Source organism: Ictidomys tridecemlineatus, chromosome 2 (genome assembly GCF_052094955.1).
Source record: "Ictidomys tridecemlineatus isolate mIctTri1 chromosome 2, mIctTri1.hap1, whole genome shotgun sequence".
Classification (NCBI taxonomy): domain Eukaryota; kingdom Metazoa; phylum Chordata; class Mammalia; order Rodentia; family Sciuridae; genus Ictidomys; species Ictidomys tridecemlineatus.
In genome coordinates, this window is record NC_135478.1 from 200,394,088 (window position 1) to 200,418,590 (window position 24,503).

A 24,503-nucleotide genomic window follows, 5' to 3' on the forward strand; every position below is an offset into this window, starting at 1 on the left:
AATCCATTGATTATTAAAGAAGTTTAACTTTTTTATTCATTGGTTCTTTTGAGTTATACATGACAGCAGAATCTATTTTGATACGATTATACAAGCATGGAATAGATCTTATTCTAGTTTGAGTCCCATTTTTATGTAAGTACATGGTGGTGAGATTCACTGTGTTGTTTTCAGATACGTACATAGGAAAATATGTCAGATTCATTCCGTTGTCTTTCCTCTACTTATCCTGCTCTCTCCCCTCCGTTCCCTGTTGTTTAATCTACCACACTTCTATTCTTTCCCTCACCAACTCTCTTATTATGCATGAGATTCCACCTATCAGAGGAAATATTTGACCTTTGTTTTTTTGGTGGGACTGGCTTACTCCGTGTAGCATGATTGTCTCCAGATCCCTCCATTTACTGGTAAATGTTATGAAGACATTCTTGCCCACATCCTTGCCAACACTTATTGTTGCTTGTATTCTTGATAACTGCATATTCTGACTGGAGTGAAATGAAATCTTAGTTTTGATTTACATTTCTCTAATTATCAGAGATGTTGAACATTTTTTTCATGTATTTGTTGGTAAATTGTATTTTTTCTTCTGTGAAGTGTCTGTTCAGTTCCTTTGCCCATTTATTCACTGGGGTATTTGTTATTTTGGTGTTAGTTTTTTTGAGCTCTTTACATATCCTGGAGATTAATGTTCTCTCTGAGGTGCATGTGGTAAAGATTTTCTTCCACTCTGTAGGCTCTTTCTTCATGTTATTGATTATTTTCTATGCCGAGAAGAAGCTTTTTAGTTTAAACACTTCCCATTTACTGGTTCTTGATTTTTCTTCTTGTGCTTTAAGAGTCTTGTTAGCTTTTACAATGTTGAGGTATGTTCCTACTATCCCTAGTTTTTCTAGTGTTTGAGCATGAAAGGGTGCTGTATTTTTTAAAATGCTTTCTCTACATCAACTGATATAATTATATGATTCTTATCTTTAAGTCTATTGATGTGATGAGTCACATTTATTGATTTCCATATACTTAACCAACTTTGCATCCCTGGAATGAACCCCACTTGATCATGGTGCACTATTTTTTTTAAATATGTTTTTGTATGTGATTTGCCAGAATTTTATTGAGAATTTTTGCATCAATATTTTGGGTGGGGCACGCCTGAGATATTTAAAAAGCCTCTACTCAGCCTTGGTGCCAAGGAGATTTTGGTCTGGCATTGCAAGTTGTTTTGTGGCTTCTCCCACTTAATGGATCATGCAAAGACCATAGTGACTTCAGTCTTTGCTGGGCTAGAGAGGCTATTTTGTAGCTCCAGAATTGAGCATTACCTACTGGGCTTGGACAGCCCTTCTCCTACCTTATTTGGCAAAAGAACATTCCATGAAAATCCTTTGAAGCCCCCTTGTATAAATAAAGAAAATATGGGCTCTTCTCACTCTCACCTTCCAGTGTTGAAGCAGGACCTCTAAGTTTGCAGAGCCATCCCACCCCTGCTTTTTGAAAACTACTTTCTCTGTTGTGTGATTTTTGCCATTTTTCTCAGCCAGCACTCTTTATGCAGAGGAAGCTCAAATTTCATAGCCCCTGTAGGACAGGGGTGAGAAATGTTCATCAAGGATATTGGTCTTGAATTTTCTTTCCTTGATGTGTCTCTGCCTGGTTTTGGTGTCAGGATGGCACTAGCTTAATAGAATGAGTTTGGAAGAGTTCCTTCCTTTTCTATTTCATGAAATAATTTGAGGAGTATTGGTATTAATTCCTCTTTGTAGGTCTTGTAGAACTCAGCTATGAATCCATCTGGTCCTTATTAGGTCAGTTTGAGGTGGCTAAGGGAACAAAGCACCAGGCAACCCGCACTCATGAAAGAACAACCAGTCAGGTGCTGACAGATGAGGAGAGATAGTGCCTCATAACCACCTGTCAATCAGTGGGGTCTCTTGACCAATCTTGGAAGGACACAGATCTCAGTAACATCCCCCCAACCAAGCAGGAGGACAAGTTACTCCAAAAATCTCCCTTTCCTGTCCCAAGCCCTCCCTTCCTGCCCTAAACCCAATAAAATTCCAACCCAGCTGGGCCTGGGTGCTATTCTTCCAGACCCACTCTGTTGGACTGGAGGGTCGTGCCTGGGAGCGAATCTCAATAAAACCTTGCTCAGCTGCTTTTAATCTGCCTCCTTTTGATCACCAGTGCCTGACCTTACAGTCCTGGCCTTTTCTTGGTTGGTAAGCATTTGATGGTGTCTTCTATTTCCTTGCTTGAAATTGATCTGTTTAAATTGTGTATGTCTTCTTTACTGAGTTTGGATCCATCATATGCCTCTAGAAATTTGTAGGTATCTTTGAGGTTTCCTATCTTACTGGAGTATAAATTTTCAAAATAGTTTCTAGTTGTTTACTGTATTTCATTAGTGTCTGTTGTGATATTTCCTTTTCCATCACAAATTTTATTAATTTGAGATTTCTCCATCCTTCTTTTTGTTAGGGTGGCTAAGTGTTTGTCCATTTGTTTTGTTTTTTTTTTTTTGAAAGAACCATCTTTTTGTTTTGTCAATTTTTTAAAATTGTTTTTGTGTCAATTTCATTTATTTATGCCCTAATTTTAATTATTTCCTATCTTCTACTACTTTTGGTGTTGGTTTGTTCTTCTTTTTCTAGGGCTTTGAGATTTAATGTCAGGCCATTTAGTTGTTGACTTTTTATCTTTTTAATGAATGAGCTTAATGCAATGGACTTTCCTCTTAGCACTGTCTTCATAGTGTTCCAGAGATTTTGATAAGTTGTACCAGAGTTCTCATTGACCTCTAATGATTTCTTTATCTCCTCCCTGATGTCCTCTATTATCCATGCAACATTCAAGAGTGCATTATTTAGTCTCCAGGTGTTGCAGTAGCTTCTTATTTTAATTTTATCAATAGAGGAAAAAGTAGGCTCTTCATCACATCGATGAGGCCCTGATTTACTTAACAAGACTCCTAAGGCACAAGAAATAAAATCAAGAATTTATAAATAGGATGGACTCAAACTGAAAAGCTTCTCCTCAGCAAAAGAAACAATCAATGAGGTGAAGAGAGAGCCTACATTTTGGGAGCAAATTTTTGCCACATATACATCAGATAGAGCACTAATCTCCAGGATATATAAAGAACTCAAAAAACTAAACATCAAAGTAACCAGCAACCCAATCAATAAATGAGCTAAGGAGCTGAACAGACACTTCTCAGAACAAGATATACAATTGATCAATAAATATATGAAAAATGCTAACATCTCTAGTAATTAGAGAAATGCAAATCAAAACTACTCTAAGATTTCATCTTACACCAGTCAGAATGGCAGTTATAAAGAATACAAGCAATAATAAGTGTTGGCAAGGATGTGGGAAGAGAGGTGTACTTATACTTTGCTGGTGGGAATGCAAACTGGTGCAATCAATCTGGAAAGCTGTATGGACATTCCTTAAAAAACTTGGAATGAAACCGCCATTTGACTTAGCTCAGTTTGGAATGAAACCACCATTTGACTCAACTCCCACTGCTCAATTTATACCCCAAGGACTTAAAACAGCATGCTACAGTGACACAGCTACATCAATGTTTACAGCAGCTCAATTCACAACAGCTAAATTGTGGAACCTACCAAATGCTCTTCAATAGATGAATGGATAAAGAAACTGTAGTGTATATACACAATGGAATATCACTCGGCTTTAAAAGAGAATAAAATTATATTTGCAGGTAAAGGGATGGAGTTAAAGAATATCATGCTAAATGAAGTAAGCCAATCCCCCAAACCAAAGGCCAAATGTTCTCTCTGATAAGTGGATGCTGATCCATAGTGGGGGTGGGGGGATGAGAAAAATTAAGAAACTTTGGGCAAAGGGAAGGGAAAGGCAGGGAGGGGAAATGGGGGCAGGAAAGTTGGTGGAATGAGATGGACATCATTACCTAGGTACATGTATGAATGCACATATTGTGTGATGCTACATCGTGTACAGAGAAATGAAAAGTTGTGCTGCAATTGTGTACAATGAATCAAAATGCACTCTGCTGTCAAATGTACAATAAATTAATTAATTTGAAAAAGAGTCTTGTTAAGGAAGTTAGTTCCTAATCTGATACAGTGAAGAGTTGGGCTTACCTTTTCTTCTATTAGGTGCAGGGTCTCTGTTCTAGTGCCTAAGTCTTCGAACCACATGTATTGATCCATATGTATTTCTAATTTTCTCAGCACTATTTGTTGAAGAGGCTATTTTTTTCTCCAGTGAATGTTTTTGGCACCTTTATTTAGTATGAGATAACTGCATTTTATGGAGGTTTGTCTGTGTCTTCTAGCCTGTACTTTCGGTCTATGTGTCTGTTTAGGTGCTGATAGCATGTCATTTTGTTACTATTGCTCTGTAGTATAGTTTAAGGTCTGGTATTGTGATGCCTCCTGCTTCACTTTTCTTGCTAAGGATTGCTTTAGCTGTTCTGGGATTTTTATTTTTCCAAATGAATTTCGTGATTGCTTTTTCTAGTTCTCTGGGATTTTAATAGAAATTGCATTAAACTTGTATAATGCTTTTGGTAGTATGGCCATTTTGACAATATTAATTCTGCATATCCAGGAACATGGGGGGTATTTCCATTTTCTTTAAACCAAACCATAACCGTATGCTTAACACTAATACTATCCATATATAAAAATATATGTATATGGATTTTCATATGTACTTTACATATATCCATATATAGATACATGTTCTTACCCTAACCCTAAGCTACCTGTAAACTTAGTCCTTATCTTAACACCACCAATAACAAAAAAGAACTTTATATATAAAACCTTATATATTTGTATGAATGTTCATATATATTTTTATATTCACATATATTTGTATATCTATTTATTTATGCATTTATTACCCATCTATGAATCACTTTGTATCCATACACCTTACACTAAATATATCTATATATAAAAATCTATATATATTTACATATATATAGCTTAAATGTTAGGTGTAGGTATGGTTAGTTTATCCATGTTTTCATGTATATTTCCACTTACATATTCATTTATACACTCATATATTTTGATATATATTTTCATATACTAACCCTAACCCTAGCCTAATAACTAAACTTAGTCCTACCTGTAACAATAGCATCAATCATAAAACTTTTTATATATAAACCACATATACTTATATGAATATTTATATATAGTCACATATATATTCATATATATAGTCATATGTATTCAGTCATATATTTATACCCTATATTTTAATTAAACTTCAACCATTCACCCAAGATTAAACCTATTCATATATCAAACCATATACATGTGTTTTGGTTTTCATATTTATTTTCACATATATATTTATTTATAATCTCATATTTATTGGTAAATGTCCATACCCTAAAGTTAAACCTAATGCTACCCATACATTTTGTCTTAACCCTAGAACTACCACTAATCATAATATGTATACCAAACTATACATTTATATGATATTCATGTATATTTTGATATATATTAATATATTCACATATACATTCTCATATATATTCATATATATTCATTTATATATTCCCACCACATATTTAAACCAAACTGTAACCATAGAAATAACCTTAAAACTATCTTTTCATAAAACCATATTTTTTAATATATATTATCACAGGTATATTCACACACATACTAATTTATATTTATATATATGTTCATAACCTTGTCTTAACCCTAATGCTACCCATGAACTTTTTACTAATTCATATATATATTTATTTATACATTCATACAGTATCACTAAACCAAAACATAAACATACAAGTAAGACTAAACATATTTATATATCAAACCATATATATTTATTATAGTTTCTATAGCTTTCCCATAAATATATTGATCTTTATACTCATTAATACATATATATGTTCATATCCTAAACCTAAACCTAGCCCTACCCCCAATCTTTGTCCTAACTCTAATAGTACTCTCAACCATAAGACATTTATATGTAAAACCATATGAAATTATATAAATATTCATATATATTTTGACATGTTTATTTGTATTTTCACATATATTTTATATATGCATATATATTCATTTATACATTCATACCATATTTTAAACCAAACCATATACATACAACTAAAATTAATCCTATCATATATAAACCATATATATTTAGTTTTAGTTTAGTTTTTATATATATTTTCACATATATATTCATTTATATACTCATATATGTCTATATATATATGTTTGTAAATTAGCACTAACCCTAACCCTATACTTAAAATTACTTCTAATCCTAACATTACCCTCAACTATAAAATATTTTATGCATAAACAACATGTATTATATAAGTATGCATACATATTTTGACATGTATATTTATATATCCACATATACTCATATACATACATACATATTTTTAGTATATCATACCCTATCATTTAACCAAATAATAACAATACACCTCATGCTAAACCTATTCATTTTTCAAACCATATATATTTACTTTTATTTTCATACATATTATCACATATATATTCATTTACATACTAATATATATGGATATATAAGTTCATACTCCAGTCCTAGCACTAGGTATACTTAGGGTTACTTATACTTAGACCTAATCCTAACAATACTAGCAACTATAAAACTCTTTAAATATTAAACTAATGGGGGCAATGGCCAGGGTCTCATTGGGGGTGGGGGGTATTCTTCCTGCCCAAGAGGGTGTAGCCACTCTAAAACTTAAAGACTCAAATAATTAGTGAAGAACAAAAGACAAATAATCAGAATTATATTTACCAAAACTATAAAACTCTAAATATTAAACTAATGGGGGCAATGGCCAGGGTCTCATTGGGGGGGGAATCTTCCTGCCCAAGAGGGTATAGCCACTCTAAAACTTAAAGACTCAAATAATTAGTGAAGAACAAAAGACAAATAATCAGAATTATATTTACCAAAGCTAAGCCCCTGATAGATCTAGTCCACATAGGTGCTGAAAATAGATGAAGGAAAGATAACTCCAGTGGTTTATTTAAGAGGGTACTTTGAAGGCAGGAATAAGGTTTCAAGGGAGGATCTTGCTTCATGATGTCTTGCAGTCATCAGGTTTATTGACATCTTAGCAGGTCACACTCATCTTATGTGCTGTGTGGACCATGGCAGAGAGGGTTAGAAATTCATACTGTCCCTGGGCAATTGACCAGAGAAAATATCTTCTGGTCATTTCCAGACACCAGATGTTTTTATCCACTAAGCTTCCATTCAAGGTGACCCACATGCAACCCATGGATGGCTTGTGACATTAAACCATATATATTTATATGAATATTCATATGTAATTTGACTCGTATATTTATTTGTGTATTTTTTACATGTGTATTTATTTTTCAAATACATATGCATGTATATATACATATATGTTTCACTTATATATTCTGACCCTATCTTTAAACCAAATATATATTAACATATATTATTTTGGTTTACATATATTTTCACATATATACTCATATATATTGAAAAATATGTTACTATCACACCCTAAATATTAAATTAGTCTTAATCCTAACTGTACCCTCAAACATAAAACATTTTATATATAAAACCATATATATATGAATATTCATATATATTTCCATATGGTATTTATATTTTCAACATATATTCGTATATATGTTTATTTATATATTCTGATTCTATCATTAAACCAAACCTTAACCTTCTACCTAACACTAAACTTATGTATATATCAAACCAAATATGCTTTTTAGGTTTTAATATATATTTTCACATATATATTCACTTATCCACTCATATATATTGATATATATATATATTCAGACTCTAATCTTGACTCTTGACCAACCTCTGAGTTCTAACCCAAACAGTATTCTCAATCATAAGTCATTTTATATATAAACCATATATATTTATATGAATATTCATAAACATTTTGACATGTATATTTATATATTTTCATATATATTCATTCCTATTTTAAAGCAAATCATAACAATAACCTAACACTAAATATATTCATATATCAAACCATATATTTATTTATGTTTTCATATTTATTTTCATCTGTGAATGCATGTATTTAATTTTACTAATAGTATGTTTATACTGTAAACATAAACTTAGCCCTACCTCTACTTAGTCCTAACTCTATAATACCTAAGTCAATACCCTCAACACAAAACAATTTAAATATATAACCATACATATTTATATGAATATGCATATGTATTTGAATATATATATATTTATATTTTAACATATATTCATATATATGTTCTAATATTCTTGTACATTCTTTTATGTATTCTGACATTATCTTTCAATGAAACCATAATCATGCAGTTAATACTAAACCTCCTCATATATTAAAAAAACATTCTCATATGTATCCATTTATATACTCATATACATTGTATATATTTACCATAATCCTAAACCTAGCCTTACTCCAACCTTAAATCTAACACTAGCAGTATCCTCAACCATAGATATTTTAAAATATAAAACTATATATATTCATGTATGTTCATATTTCTACATATAAATTAATATATATACACATATATATTATTCCTTTTATATATTCTAACGTTATCTTTAAACCAAACTCTAAACATATACCTAACAATAAACCTATCCATATGTAAAATGATATATATTTATTTATGTTTTCATATATGTATATTCACATATATTCATTTATTCATTCATATATATTGATATATGTGTTTATACCCCAACCATAACCTAATCCCACCCCTAAATTTAATACTAACCATAATAAATCTTCAACCACAAAAAATTTTAAATATAAACTGTATATATTTACATGAATAATCATATATATTTGGACATGATTATTTATATTTTCACATATATACCCAAACATATGTTCATTTATATTAATATATTTATAAATCTCTGACCTTATCATTCAACCAAAGCATAATCATACACCCAACACTAAAACCTGCCTATATAACAAGCCATATATGCCATATATTTTCATTTATATACTCATAGATATTGATATATATGTTCACACCCTAACCCTAACCCTACACTTACCCCCAAACTTAGTCCTAACCATAATGTATTTCATATATAAAGCATATTTATATAAATATTTATATTTTGACATGTATATTTATTTTTCTGAATGTATATTCATGAATATATTCGTATACTGAGACTCTTAAACCAAACTGTAATCATACACCTAACACTAAACTTATTCATATTTCAAATCATATGTGTTTATTTAGGTTTTCATATATATTTTCACATATATAATTATTTATATCCTTACATATGTTGATATATATATTAACACTTTGCCAGATCATTAACTTAGTCCTAATGCTAAGAATAAACTTAACCATGAAACATTATATATATAAAACCTCATATATCTATATAAATATTTTAAAATATATATTTATATATTCACATATATACTTATGTATATATTCATACCCTTTTTAAAAACCAAACTGTAATCATACCCTAACACAAAACTTATCCATATATCAAGTCACATATATTTACATTTATATATATAACCACATATATATTCATTTATATACTTATATATATTGATGCATATTATCAAACCCTAACCCTAATTATATACTTACCCGTAAGTTTGGTGTTAAGCCTAACTGTTCCCTTAACCATATAACATTATCTATATAAGCCATACATATTTACATACATATTCATATATATATTTTTGTATGTATATTTATATTTTCACATATATTCATATATACTTATTTGTATTCCTGTATATTTATCAGTATATTCTGACCCTATGTTTAAACCAAACTGTAACCATTCATTAAACCTAACATTAAACCTTTCTATATATCAAACCATACATAATTATTTCTATTTTCATATATATTTCATATTTGTATTCATTTTTATATTATTTATATACTTATATAAATTAATAAATGTTCAGATTCTTTATATGCATATATATATAGATATATAGAGAGCTAGATAGATATTGATATGTAAGTTTATAATATACCCTAACCTTAACCATAGCCCTATCCCTAAACTTAGGACTAACTCTAACTGTACCCATAACCATAAAATAATTTTTATATAAAATAATATATATTTATATAAATATTCATATATATTTTGAAATATTTATATAGTCACATCTATTAATGTATATAATAACATATATTAATGTACATTTATTTATAAATTAATACCCTATCTTTAAAAGAAATAACAATAAACCTAATGCTAAACCTATTAAGTGTTCATTTGTATTATCACATGTACATTGATTTATATACTCACATATATTAATATATGTTCATACCCTTTTCTAACACAAACTCTACCCCTATAGTCTTAACCCTAACAAAAAACCAACCATAAAAACTTTTATATATTGATATAAATGTTTTATATTATTTTGACATATGTATATATATTCATACATATATTAATTTATATTCATATATATCCATTTATATATTTTAACCCTATTTTTAAACCAAACTGAAACTATACACCTAATACTAAAACTACTCATATATCAATATATTTATATTTATTTAGGTTTTTATATTAATTTTCATATACAACTGCATGTATATACTCATATATTAATGTATATTTTATATATAAATTAATGCATATGTTCATACCCTAGTCCTACCCTGAAAGTTTGCCCTAAACCAAAAATATCCCAACCATAAATCTCTTCATGTGTAAAAATATATTCATTTATAAATATTAATATTTATTTTGTATATTTATATTTCAATATATATTTGTATATATATTCATATTTATTCATTTACATACTTTGACCGTGTCTTTAAACAGAACTGTACACATACACCTCACACTATTCTTAACTATATATCAAACCACATATATTTATATAAGTTTTTCACATATATTATCATATATATACTTACTTATATACTCATATATAGATATATATGTTCATACCTAACCCAAGTTATTACTAACACTAACACTATCCTCAACCAAAAAATATTGTATATATAAAACCACATATATTTATATAAATATTTGTATATATGTATACATATGTATTATACATATGCATATGTATATATTCACATATAAATTCATGTATGTATTCATACATATTCATTCATATATTTATACCCATTTTTATACCAATTCACAATTCACCAAAAACTAAATATATAAGTATATAAAGCCACAAATATTTATATAAATTTTCCTATTTATATTCATATATATATATATATATATATATATATTTATATCTGACTCTAACCCTAAGTTTATGTGTATACTGAGTCCTAACCCTAACCCTACCCTTAAATCTAACCCTAATTACATATAAAACTATGTATCTATATGGCTATTTATATACATTCTGACCACTATATCTATATATTCATAGATAACTTCATATATGTATATTTATATAATCATTTATACATTTATTCCCTATACTTATATCAAACTGAAACCATTCTCCTAATATTTATCCTATCCATATATGGAACCATACATGTATATATAGATTTTTGTATATATTTTTACATCTATATTCATAAATATTGGTTTATATGTTCATATCTACCACTACCCCATATGAATCTCAACTCTAAAATTGCACCTAAACCTAAATAAATTTATGTGTAAAATCATATAGATTTATGTGAATATTCATTATATTTGACATGTATATTCATATGTTCATATTTAAATTCATACATATTCATTCTCTATCTCTAAACCAAACTGTAACCATACACCAAAACCTAAACCTATCCATATAAGAAACCATATATATTTATGTACATTTTCATATATATTTTTCACATATATATTTATGTATATTGATATACATGTTCATATGATAACCCTAATTCTTATCCTACATCTAAATTGAGTCCTAATCTTTACACTGCCCCTAAACCTATCCTAATTATATATAAAACCTCTTAGTTCTAACCTTAACACTAACCCTAATCATAAGAGCATTTATACATAAAACATTTACATTTGTGAATATTTACATATATTGTGATATACATATTTTACATTCATATATGTTCATTTATAGATTCATACCCTATATTTAAACCATATTGTAACCATACATCTCACTGTAAACATATTGATATATGAAACTAAATATATCTATATAAATTTTCATATATATTTTCATATATTTATAAACATATATATTCATATAGGTTCATATCCTAAATCTAACCATACACCTATTTCTAAATTTACTCCTAACCTTTATGCTACCCTAAACCTAAGCCTAATTTTATATAAAACCATATATTCACATATATTTTAAAATATACATTTATTATTCACATGTCAATTCATATATCTATTCATTTTTATTTATGTATATATTTATACCATATCTTTAAAACAAACCATAACAATACCCATAACCCTAAACTTATCTATATATAAAACTATATGTATTTATGTAGGTTTTCATGTTTATTCACATACATATTCATATATATATAGATATATATATTCATACGCTAATTCTAACTTTACTGCCTCCCCTATACTTACTTCTAACAATAACATTATCCCAGTCATAAAAGTATTTATAAATAAAACCATATATATTTGTATGATTATTGATGTATATTGACCTAAATATTTATATATTCACATATGTATTTTATACATATTTATACACATATTTTTTTATATACTCATACCCTTTTTTCTATGATTTATGTATTTAGTTCTAATTTACTATACATGACAGCAGAATGAATTTTGATTCATAGTACACATAAAGGGCACAATTTTTCATGTCTCTGGTTGTCCACAAAGTAGAGTCACACCATTCATGTCCTCATACATGCACTTAGGGTAATGATGACCATCTCATTCCACCATCTTTCCTACCCCCATGACCCGTCCTTTCCCCTTCCTTGCCTTTGCCCTATCTAAAGTTCTTGAATTCCTCCAATGATCCCCTCAACATCCTCCTTATCAGCATCCACATATCAGAGAAAACATTCAGCCATTGGTTTTTTGAGATTGGTTTACTTCACCTAGCATGATATTCTCCATCCATTTAGCTGCAGAAGCCATGATTTTATACACTTTTAAGGCTGAGTGATATTCCATTGTGTATATATACCACAGTTTCTTTATCCATTTATCTCTTGAAGGGAGTCTAGGTAGGTTCCACAATTGTGAATTGAGCTGCTAAAAGTACTGATGCAGTTGCATCACTGTAGCATGCAGTTTTTAAGTCCTTTGGGAATAAACTGAGGAGAGGGATAGCTCGGTCAAATGGTGGTTCCATTCCAAGTTTTCCAAGGAATCTCCATACTGCTTTCTAGGTTGGTCGCACCATTTGCAGTCCCACCAGTAATGTATGAGTGTGCCTTTTCCTTCACATCCTCGGCAACACTTATTGTTTGTGTTCTTAATAGCTGCTGTTCTGACTGAAGTGAGATGAAGTCTTATAGTAGTTTTGATTTGCATTTCCCTAATTGCTAGAGATGTTGAACATTTTTTTCATATAATTGTTGATTAATTTTAAATATATATGAACATATATATGGTTTTATATATATGATAAGATTATATATTATAACATATATGGTTTTATATATATAATCTTCTGAGAAGTGTCTGTTCATTTCCTGCCTTTCAACCAAGGCACCACACAACTACCTGAGACATATTTATATATGAAACCACATATATTTTATAGGTTTTCACATAAATTATAACTACCAACCTATTTCATGTAGCAACACTCTAATATTCTAATTTAAAGGTCTATTTTGATCTTAATATACTTATTTGTGCCTTCATATACCCTAGAATAAATCATCAAGTTTTCATGTAATAAATTTTAATAGAATAAAAAAAATATGTGATGAAGTGAAACTGAACAAAGAAGAGAAGGTGACAGACAGATATAAAATCCAGAATATACAAAGAACTCAAAAAACACTAAAAAGCAAATAAGTCAACCAATAAACAGACACTTTCCAAATGATGAAATACAAATAAATGGTCAATAAATAATTGAAACAAATGACATCTTCAGAAATTAGGGGCATGGAATTAAAAACTACACTAAAATTTCAGCTCCAGACAGAATGGCAATTATCAAGAATACAAATAGTAACAATAAATGTTGATGATGATGTGGGGAAAAGGTACACTCCTACATTGTTGGTGGGACTGCAAATTAATGCAACCACTCTGGAAAGCAGTATGAAGATTTCTCAAAAAAAAAACTAGGAATGGAACCACTTAATGACCCAACTATCCCACTTCTCAGAATATACCAAATAGATTGAAAATCAACAGGCTACAGTGAATGAGCCACATCAATGTTCATAGCAGCACAATTTACAATAGCCAAGATATGGAGCCAATCCAGATGCCCTTCAACAGATGAATGAATAAAGAAAAAGGTGATATATATACACAATGGAGTATTACTCAGACACAAAATAGAATAAAATTATGGCATTTGTAGGTAAGATAAATGGAACTGGAGACGATTATGCTAAGTAAAATAAGCAAGTCCCAAAAAAACCAAAGGTCAAATGTTTTCTCTGATATATGGAAATCAATCCAAATAAGGTGGATATGTACAAACTTTCGTATGAATGCAGCACAGTGAATCCCAACATCAAGAATATACAAAAGACACTAATTAACAACAACAAAAAACTATAAATCAGTTGCAGAAAGATGAAGAGTAGAGAGGGAGGGGAACATGGGGGAGGGAAGAGGAAGGGGGAAGTTCTGGAGGCTGAATTAGAGCAAATTATACCCCATGATTTTTTGATTATATTAAAATGTATCCTACTATTTGATATAACTTGAAAGAATTAATAAAAAAGAATGGAAAATTGGATTTCAGTCACTATTTATATAGTCTTTGAGCTAAATTATATTCAACTTTTCCAGAGGATGTAGGCATTCTAAGAGCAGGCAGTTATAAAAATATTCAGTGGTTTGCTTTTTAATGAAGCACTCAAGTGTTGTTTTGTTCAATACACAGTTTTTCCTTTTAATGGTTAAATGATGTATGTTTTCAGGAAATTTAATTAATTTCCAATTAAACAATTTCTACTGGTATTAATCTATTCCACATAAACTTAAAATGGGCTTTCTAAGATAAGCAAGATTTTTTACTTGTGGCAGCTAAATTTTTCTCTTACTTACCTGGAACTATTATAAACATGCATTATTCTTGGAACTGTAATATGTGATATTTAAAACCCTTTTTTCCCTTAATAATGAGGAACTTTAAAAACGGTTCTATCTTTGAAAATGTCTCTGTGGTACTGGTTACCCTATATCCCCATACATAGTTTTTAAAAATTTTTAGAGATATGAATTCCTAATGATTAAAATTATGGAAATAAATTGTGGAAAAGAAAAATTTAACCACCAAAAATAATGTCTTTTTGTTTAATTCAATTGGGAAAGAAAAATTGGTGTTACATTTTGTTAAATATATGTGTTTTCCATCAAGCTCTTGGGACAATAGTAGATTCGAACAAGTATTTAGTGAATGAATTATGTTGGTTTTATTTCCCCTATTACTGAGCATATCTTTATAAAATTATCTTTCACTCAAATTCTAATACTGAGACCATTTTGAAGGTCCTTGTTTAAAATGTGTGGCTTGATCAATACAATAAGCTAACATAAACTCATTTATTAGCTGAGCTTTTTTTCCCCCCTAATATTGGAAGCACAGCATTGTAGTCATTAAGTCAATTGGGGGGGGTTCAATTTTTTGCTAATTTAAAATTCTTATGATTTTCCTTTTTATAAAGCTGGTAGAATATGAAATAAAATTGAATTCTTACCTATAGGATTAAGAATATATGCAACTTAAGCAGAGTGACAGAATTATTGAGGAAAGCTGTTAAATGGATGACTGTGTCTTATTCAATAGGACAATATTGAGCTTGAAATTTAGTTGAAGAGTGTCTATTCATTGAATCCTATTCCACTGAGCTCAGTCTGCTAGTCATGAAGGCTGGATGAGTGCTATATTAAAATTGAACTTATGTTCTGTATATGAGGTGATGTTTTGAGCAGAAAACATTTTCCAAGCTAATAACCAATTTAAAAAGCAAGGCAAAGAAACCCAATTAAAGGAAATGTCAGGTATGGAGTTACAGAGGTTCCTTTATGTCTAGTTTATTTTCTAGCTAAACTAAGTTGCTAACCAAAGACCTAAAACATCTTGAAGTTGGTAGTTATGCACGGCTGATAAATGAGAAGCCATCACCTACTTTGTGAGCTAAGTAATCACACATCTTGCTGTTGGGCTTTGAGTGGAGTGCAGACTTCTTAGCTAAGAACAAGAGTTAAATATGATTATTAGAAATAGATAAAAAGAGTCTTTAAAAATTTTGGGCTTTCTGGAATGAAATGCTCTACTTACCTAATAAACTTAGATGAGATTTGCAGTGAACCCTTCATGTCTTGAAATGTGAATTTCAATGAAACCTAAAGGTCTCCATTTTTTTTTAGTTGAATGCACAGATATTTATTTTGCTATGTACTGGCATCACACAAGTTAATAATGATAGTGAGCTCCATTTACTAGGTCAGAGACCATTCTAAGTACTTTATGTATTCTAGTTTATTTAATTCACAACTCTTGAGTTAATATTAATAACCTTATTTTACACATAAAATTTTGTCCCAGAATCAGTAAGTAACCCAAAATCACACATAAAATGTGGAACTCAGGTAGTTTGCCCCAAATCCTGCAATAATTGCATACAACATGGCCTTTGTCATTCAGTCTGACTATATACAAATACTGAAAGTAGATCATAAAGTGGGAAGAAGGAGGGCCAGTAACAGTAGCATGCTTCTAGTTTTCTATAATGGAGGGAATGGTTGGGGAGGTGTAATAGGGTGAGGGGAGGCAGAGATATGGAAGTGAGGGGGATGGGTTAGTAGGACTACCTTTTTATGAACCAATCCTGATTTAAAAATTCTGAATTTTCAAGGTAGAGATATCCTTCAAACCTTTTGAAAATCCAAACTATTTCAATCCGATGATTTTTAAATATAAGTTTTAAAAATTAGCAACTGAGTTTAGCTAGAAAATAAACTAGACATAAAGAAACCTCTGTAACTCCACACCTGACATTTCCTTTTGTTCTATGCAACAATATAGGACTAAAGTAGGACAATTTTCTAGGGAACAACATTTATTTATTTAGCCAAACCCATGCCTGAATTTTCTTGGTCATTTTTTTTAAAATTTGCATGATACTCCACAGTACTCTAATTTGAATGAATTTCCACTTAAAAACACAGTCTGGTAACTTTTCTGTAGCCTGATGCTAAGAGGCATGTAGCATGAGTATCACAAAGAGAAGGCATGATGAACTGATCAGCACTGTTTTGTCATTCTAACAAAAATAGTGTTGTTGAATTAGTATATAATTGGAGGAGGGTTCAGGGCTTCTGCATCTTGCTGATATCACAACTCTCATCTGCACAATCATTTTAAAATAGGACAAGGTTGTGAAAATTAAGATACAAGGTTAAGTTGAAGTTTACCGTTTTATAATATAGCATTATGGGAAAGGTCTAATACCTTCAGGCAATAAAAGTATATACAAAAGTATTTATAAATCATCTTTAAACTGGTTGTGTGTTGCTATCATTACATTGAAATTAACATAGCAAGGTGTGTATAGTGGACATTGTTGTTTTATATATCCAGCACCCAGACAGGCCTCCCTATTATGAAGCATTCCCTAGTTGTATGAGCATTATTTCTTATTCTAGAAGACAGAGGGGTTGCAGATACTCTGGGTGTAGACTCCAAGACTGAGCTGGACCAACTGAGTACATCCAAACAAGATGTCAAAAGATGCAGGAATCTGAGGAATGATTAATGATAGAATCAGTGGCATCAATTGTTTCACAGAGATATATGTGGTGTCCAATGGGAGAGGCCTCAAATATCTAGTGCTGAATAAGCTGGCTGAGATATTAGGACAGTAGCCTAGTTGTCCTAATTGCACAGAGATATATGTGGTGTCCAGTGGCAGTGGCAGTGACAACCAACTGAGGGCTCATGAGTTACAACTGGCTGGGTTTCTTGCTCTCTTGGCAAAGTTCATTTGTTCCTGTCCACTATTACTTCTCAATCACCCAGCTTCCAGAATGATAATGTGAACTACCTTCAAAAAGATTCACTTTCCATTAAAGTAAGTCAAAGTCTTCTTGCTGACATAAAACTGACAGCCATACCTTGACTGTTATGATACAAACTCATATATTATAATAATTTAAAAATTACTAGTGGAAAACACACAAAATGGGCATACAATATTTTGCCTTAATTAGTTATAAAGTCAACAATATACACAAGATACTTAAAACAGGAAGCACGTTAAAAGTCAAACCAGTTGACAGATGTAAAGATGAGTTCTTGGGGAGTTTAAGTCTGGCATTGTCTGGTGATACAATAAGAACTATATCCTGGGAGAGATGAAATTCGACTGCCTAAAAGGAAATGCAGGAATTAGATAGAGGAAGAAAAGCTAGAGAGCTTTCTAAGTAGACTGAGATGAGTAAAGACCTACAAATGAGATTGCAAACTAGGCACAGTGGCACACATTTATAATTCCAGTGGCTCAGAAGGCTAAGACAGGAGGATCTCAAGTTTGAGGACAGCCTCAGCAACTTAGCAAGACCCTAAGCAATTCGGAAAGACCCTGTCTCAAAATAAAAAGTAAAAGGAGCTGGGGATAGATGTTGCTCAGTGGTTAAGCCCAAGCAAACAAAGAAAAAAAGAAAAGAAAAAGGGGAAAAAAAGAAGAAAAATATGGTATATTTAGGACAATAACAACCAGCACAGGACAAAGCATTTACACAAAAGAAACATAGAATTGTGGCTTTAGATACTAATAGAAAACACAAAAACATGTGGTAGTTGGATGTTCTCAAGCAAGTGATACAGTCAATGTTATGGAGAAAGACTCGACAGGTACTGATAAATGGGTTGTCAATGAAGAAGGACCCAAAAATGGCTTCATGTCTGGAAGAGTACAAGATTGACACAGATGTCTCATTCTTGGGGCAACATGAAGAGTTCTGCTTTTGCGGGAGATCCAATTTAGGAAGAAAGCTTTGCACAGAGGGCAGGGTGGCCCTGTGAGGGATGGCCAGGGATAAGAGGTAGAGAATAGAGAGCTGTGGTCTGAATTTGGTACCAGACATAACTGAGTATGTGGCCAAAAAATTGGATTTTGCCCCTAATCATTATATCTAATTAAGCAAATAATTAAAAATATAAAGATTTACCTATAAACCATTTTTATCCTCCAATCAGTCACATGCATAATGACAGTGCATCTCTAATACATAACACCTATTTGAGGCTCCTCTAATTAGAAGGAATTCTATAACAGAGCTAATGAAGGCTAAATAATGACTTAGATTGGCAGACTCAAAATTCAACAAATATACACCTGCAAATTCAATTTTACAGTAAGAAGTGGGAAAAAAAAAGAAGAGAAAGAAGTATTTATTCTAGTCATCATTCAGGTAAAATGCAGGTGAGACAGCAGCACAGCACCACCTTAGTCAACAACACCAACATTGCAGTTTCTGAAAGGGAACAGTTCTTATGCAAGATACTGGGCTTTGCTCCAGAAGTTATAGATCTAAACTCTCTCTGAGCTGTCCTAGGACATAAGATGGGGGTTGGGGGTTGGGGAGTCCTTTAGGAATGGCGAGAAGTTGTCAACACCCCTTTACATTCAGTCAGAAGCCTAAATGAACAGGTTTTATGGTGTGAAAGGTAGATTCTGGGTGAAATTTAACCTTGCACAAGTAATGGAAGCTTTCTGAGTACTATCAGAAACCAATTTTTAAATTGGATAATGATGCTCTTTAGTTCTACTTAAAGTTATGTAAGCACAGTTTCAAGTTCTCATACAACCCTCTTTCAAATCAGATGGCTGCCCTATAGCCTTCTGGAGCCATTATTGGGGATAAATGGTAAATTTGTCTTATTTCCTCTCACCTAAAAACTTAAAAACAAACAGAAAGTACAAGTTTCCTGGAAGATATAGTTAAAAGTGATTTTTTTTTAAAACCAGGATTTTCTAACCACTGTAAAGTACAAAAGCAATTTATAGCCCTATAAATTAGATATGCAATGTATTGGTTGAGTAACTATTGAAGAAATCTGTGGCACTACACAATAATGAAATGTAACCCACTTATTACTACAGAAGACACATTTAGCTTAATTAAAATACTGAAGTCTTGAAGAGATGAAGCCAAAACCAAACAACCAACCAAACCATCAACCACCAAAAAATTCACAGCAGGGCTCCAGGTTCATCAAACATTTTACTCAGTTTTCCAAGGTAAACTTATAAAAATTCTATTTAGAGTGAGACACCATTAGATCACCTGTAGTAATAAATGTATTTTCTGAGAAATAGTGCTTCTTGACTGAGTGCCCTCAATAGAAACAGACTTTTTAACATAAAAATATTATTCTAAGGTGGTAGTATTGGTCATCATTATAGTAAAGTGATTAAGTAATAAATATATATAAATATGCATATATATTTACTTTTAATTGGAGAAAGAGAAAAAGTCCAATGAATTGTTGAATGGATTAATCATTTTGTTAAAAGAAGGTATTTTCACCTTGGCTGGATGCCATAAAGATGATTATCTGTATGGACAGCACTACAGATCAGAATAGCTGTAGATAAACTATATTCTGCTAAAACTATATTCTGATGAGTCTATATTATACACTGTCTTTCAGATAATGCAAGCTATTATAGACAAGTATATTTTGTCTTTAACTAGATAACTTACCTTTTGAGAGTCTGATAGTAGTGATGTTTTTAGTTCATCTACTGATGTTAATTTTTCTTGTGTGTCATAAGTAGTAGCTGATTAGAAACATTACAATACAAATTCATCATTTCACTTTTCTTCCTTCTGTGTCATACATATATATATAATGTACTAATATGTATAAGCAAAAGTAATTTAAAAGATTTCACCCCATTGTCATAGTTCTAGAGAGAAAAGATTGGATGGTAATCTAAAATTGGATTTTATATATATATATAATATATATATAATTTTATATATATAATATATATATATATAATTTTTATATATGTATAAATTTTTGCTCCCTGGCTCTACACTTACCTACAATTTCACTTAAATTTCCTTTTACTCATATCATTATTAATACAGAATATCCTCATGTCAAAAGAAATTCATGCGGTGGCACAAGCCTATAATCTCAGCAGCTTCGAAAGCTTAGGCAAGAGCACCGCAAGTTCAAAGCCAGCCTTACATTAATCCACTGATTATTCAGTTTTTCTTCTCTACTCTGAAAAAGTATATTTACTTGAACTTTAAATAAACTTTTCCAAATTATCTGGAAACTAAGAAGTAGCTGTTATTACAACAGATCCTTCAAGTTACAAGTGATGATAACGATGGAATCTTGCTTCTGCTAATTTCAGCTATTTCTTAGCGTTTTTCCAGAGGCCTAAAGGGAAACTGGTGTCCCTTCAGAAGGCCCAGCTGTCACAGATATAGAATTATATCATAACATGTCAGAATTGTGAGTCTCAGGCAACTTGAAATTTCACAAAATTCCAAATCTTCCCCCCAAAACGGAGTTTTAACAACTATATTTCATTTATTCATAATACCTTGAAAATTAAAAATCAATATCTGGTACTTATGATTGAGCATAATATTAAAAGATAGTAAGTATCATGACATTTTTCAACTATTCAAGAGAAAGCATCATTTTTCACATATGCTCATTATATTTAAGATTATCTCAGCTTTCAAAAATGGTAAGCAGCCTGCTTGTAATTCAAATATAAAGGATGATTTATCAACAATACAGGTATCTGCATGACGCAGCATTAACTGGTGTGGAATGTCCCCTGTCAAATGCTGAATCTCCTTTGCTATAAAGTTTTCAGATACTATCTAATATGTGGTTTACAATTTTTTTCATTATCTTTTCACATTAAAGCACAACTTAACTTTTTCACAACAAAGGTTACACACAAGAGATTATGTTAAAATAATAACTGAAGTTAAAATAATAACCCATTTTCTTCTGAATATTAAATGTTGATTATAACGATTTTAGAAAACTGAATAAAGGGAAAATTTTTTAAAATCATCTATATTGTTACCTCCCAAAGACAACTGCTCTCTGGCTGAGGTTGTGGCTCCTTGGTAGAGTACTTGCCTAGTGTGTGTGAGGCACTGGGTTCAATACACAGAACCACATAAAAATAAATAAATAAAGTAAAAGGTATTGTGTCCAACTACCAGTAAAAAAGAAATTAAAGACAACTACTCTCAATATTCTACTATATTTTGTCCTAGTTTTTAAAAATGTTTTGTATTGTAAAAACATCTAAGATTTACAATGCTCTAAGAAGTGACATATCCCTTTCAGTGTATCAGGAAGCATGTGATGTCAGTACATTTAATTATTGGTTAACTTAGGTCACTTTGTTAAAGTGGTGAATTCCCAGGTTTCTCCACTGTAAAATTACTATTTCTTGGAGGAGGTAATTTCCAATACAAAAGTTCTGTTTCTCTTCAAACTTTCACCTACCTATTTTGGTATTCATCAGTGGATCTTTTAAAACAGTAAATTTTCTTGTGGTGTTCCAATATTCTGTTTTCCTTGTTCCTTCTTTATGTATTAACTGGAGCCTTTTCCAGAAGAACAGTTGTTTCTTCTTCTTCACATATTTTTACTCAAATATTTATTTATGTTACTATGGCTTCAGATACTTATTTCCACAGATTATAATTAAATTCAATTTTATTTCTCTTTAAAATTGTTCTAGCTTTGACCACAGAGATTTTTTTCTACTTGGCTCTTCTGCCCTTTTGACATGCCCCATCCATTTTAGTACATTGCCTTACTTTCTGTTGCTGCAGGAGGATAGAGTCTAATTGTGTACATTTTCTACCCCAGACCTGGAATCAACTATATATCCAAAGAGCCCTGATTCCTTTTATTAGAAAGTAGCATTACAAATCTGTGTGGTAAGTCTACTTATTACTATGAGAGTAGTACTACTTATCCTGTCAGTGAACTGAGCTGGGGAATATCTGTATTTATAGTAGTTCATGTATACATACACACACACACACACACACACACACACACACACACACATACACACAAATTCAGAAATAAATTTTATATATATGTATTATATATATATATAAATATTAGAAACCATGAATTTATAGTGACACTGTGATTCCAATACAATAATTTAAGGTTCAATCTCTCTCTCTTTCCTCATATGTAACTTCTTCCTATTATAGACAGTAGGAACTCTGGTTCTCATAGTCTCCTCAGTAGCTATATTTATTTTTTGAGAAACTCACTGCGTACATTATTTGTGGGCAGTTCTTTTGTCCTTTGTCTTCATTTAGTCTCACTACTGTTTACTTAGGTTAATTAACTTAGGTTAATTTCTTCTTTTATACCTCCTGCAGTGTTGTTATTCATTTGTAGCAGGTAGATTCATTTGGGGTGTTTTCCATAGCCTGGCCTTTTTTTTTTCATTCTTTGCATGTAGAGTTCTTTGGGTTTTGGCAATGCATAGAATCTCCTGTCACTTCAGTCATGATAGAAAACACAGAGGCACCCTCTACCACCAGCCTCCAAAGAGAGCTAAGAAGGCTGACACTCCCCAGAGCAGTCTTGCTAACATCATTGTCGTTGCCATCATCATCATCATCATCATCATCATCATCATCAATTTTCAAAATAAATCCCTGTTCAGCTTCCCTTGCTTTCTAGCCTCCTCACCATTGGGCTGAGACACCCGGTGTTGGGATGTGTGGCAGAAGCCTGTAGACCTGTCTCATCCCTCTGTTCTTACTGCTGAATTCCATGTGATCAATAGTCACAAGGTTTTTATAATTTGAAATGGTGTTTGCTTATTAAGTCATTTTCTTTCCTGCATTCTTTATAAGACCTTTCAAGTAATTACAACTGAAAATCTATTTCATTAAACCCTTTTTCCAGAGTTTGTTTCCCAGACCTAAGTTCTGCTGTGAAGAGAATGGCAGGCTCCCTTGTATTTCAAAGACCCTTGGAAACTGAGCTCTCCAAACTACCTCCATGCAGTTGAAGCTAGAGCCTTTCCTGTGATCCAGGAAGGACTGTCTGCCCTGCTGACCAGTGAGGGAGATCTGAGATGTCAGGCTTTCAGACAGTGGTAAGACCTTGTGGACTTGTCACAGGATCTGGATTCTCTTTTTCCATATTTTGGACAGATTTCATTCCACATGTGAACTTTTGTGACAGATGACTGCATGCAGCTCAGGGCTTTTTTGTTTTGTTTTGTTTTTAATCCATTAACTAGTCTTCAAAT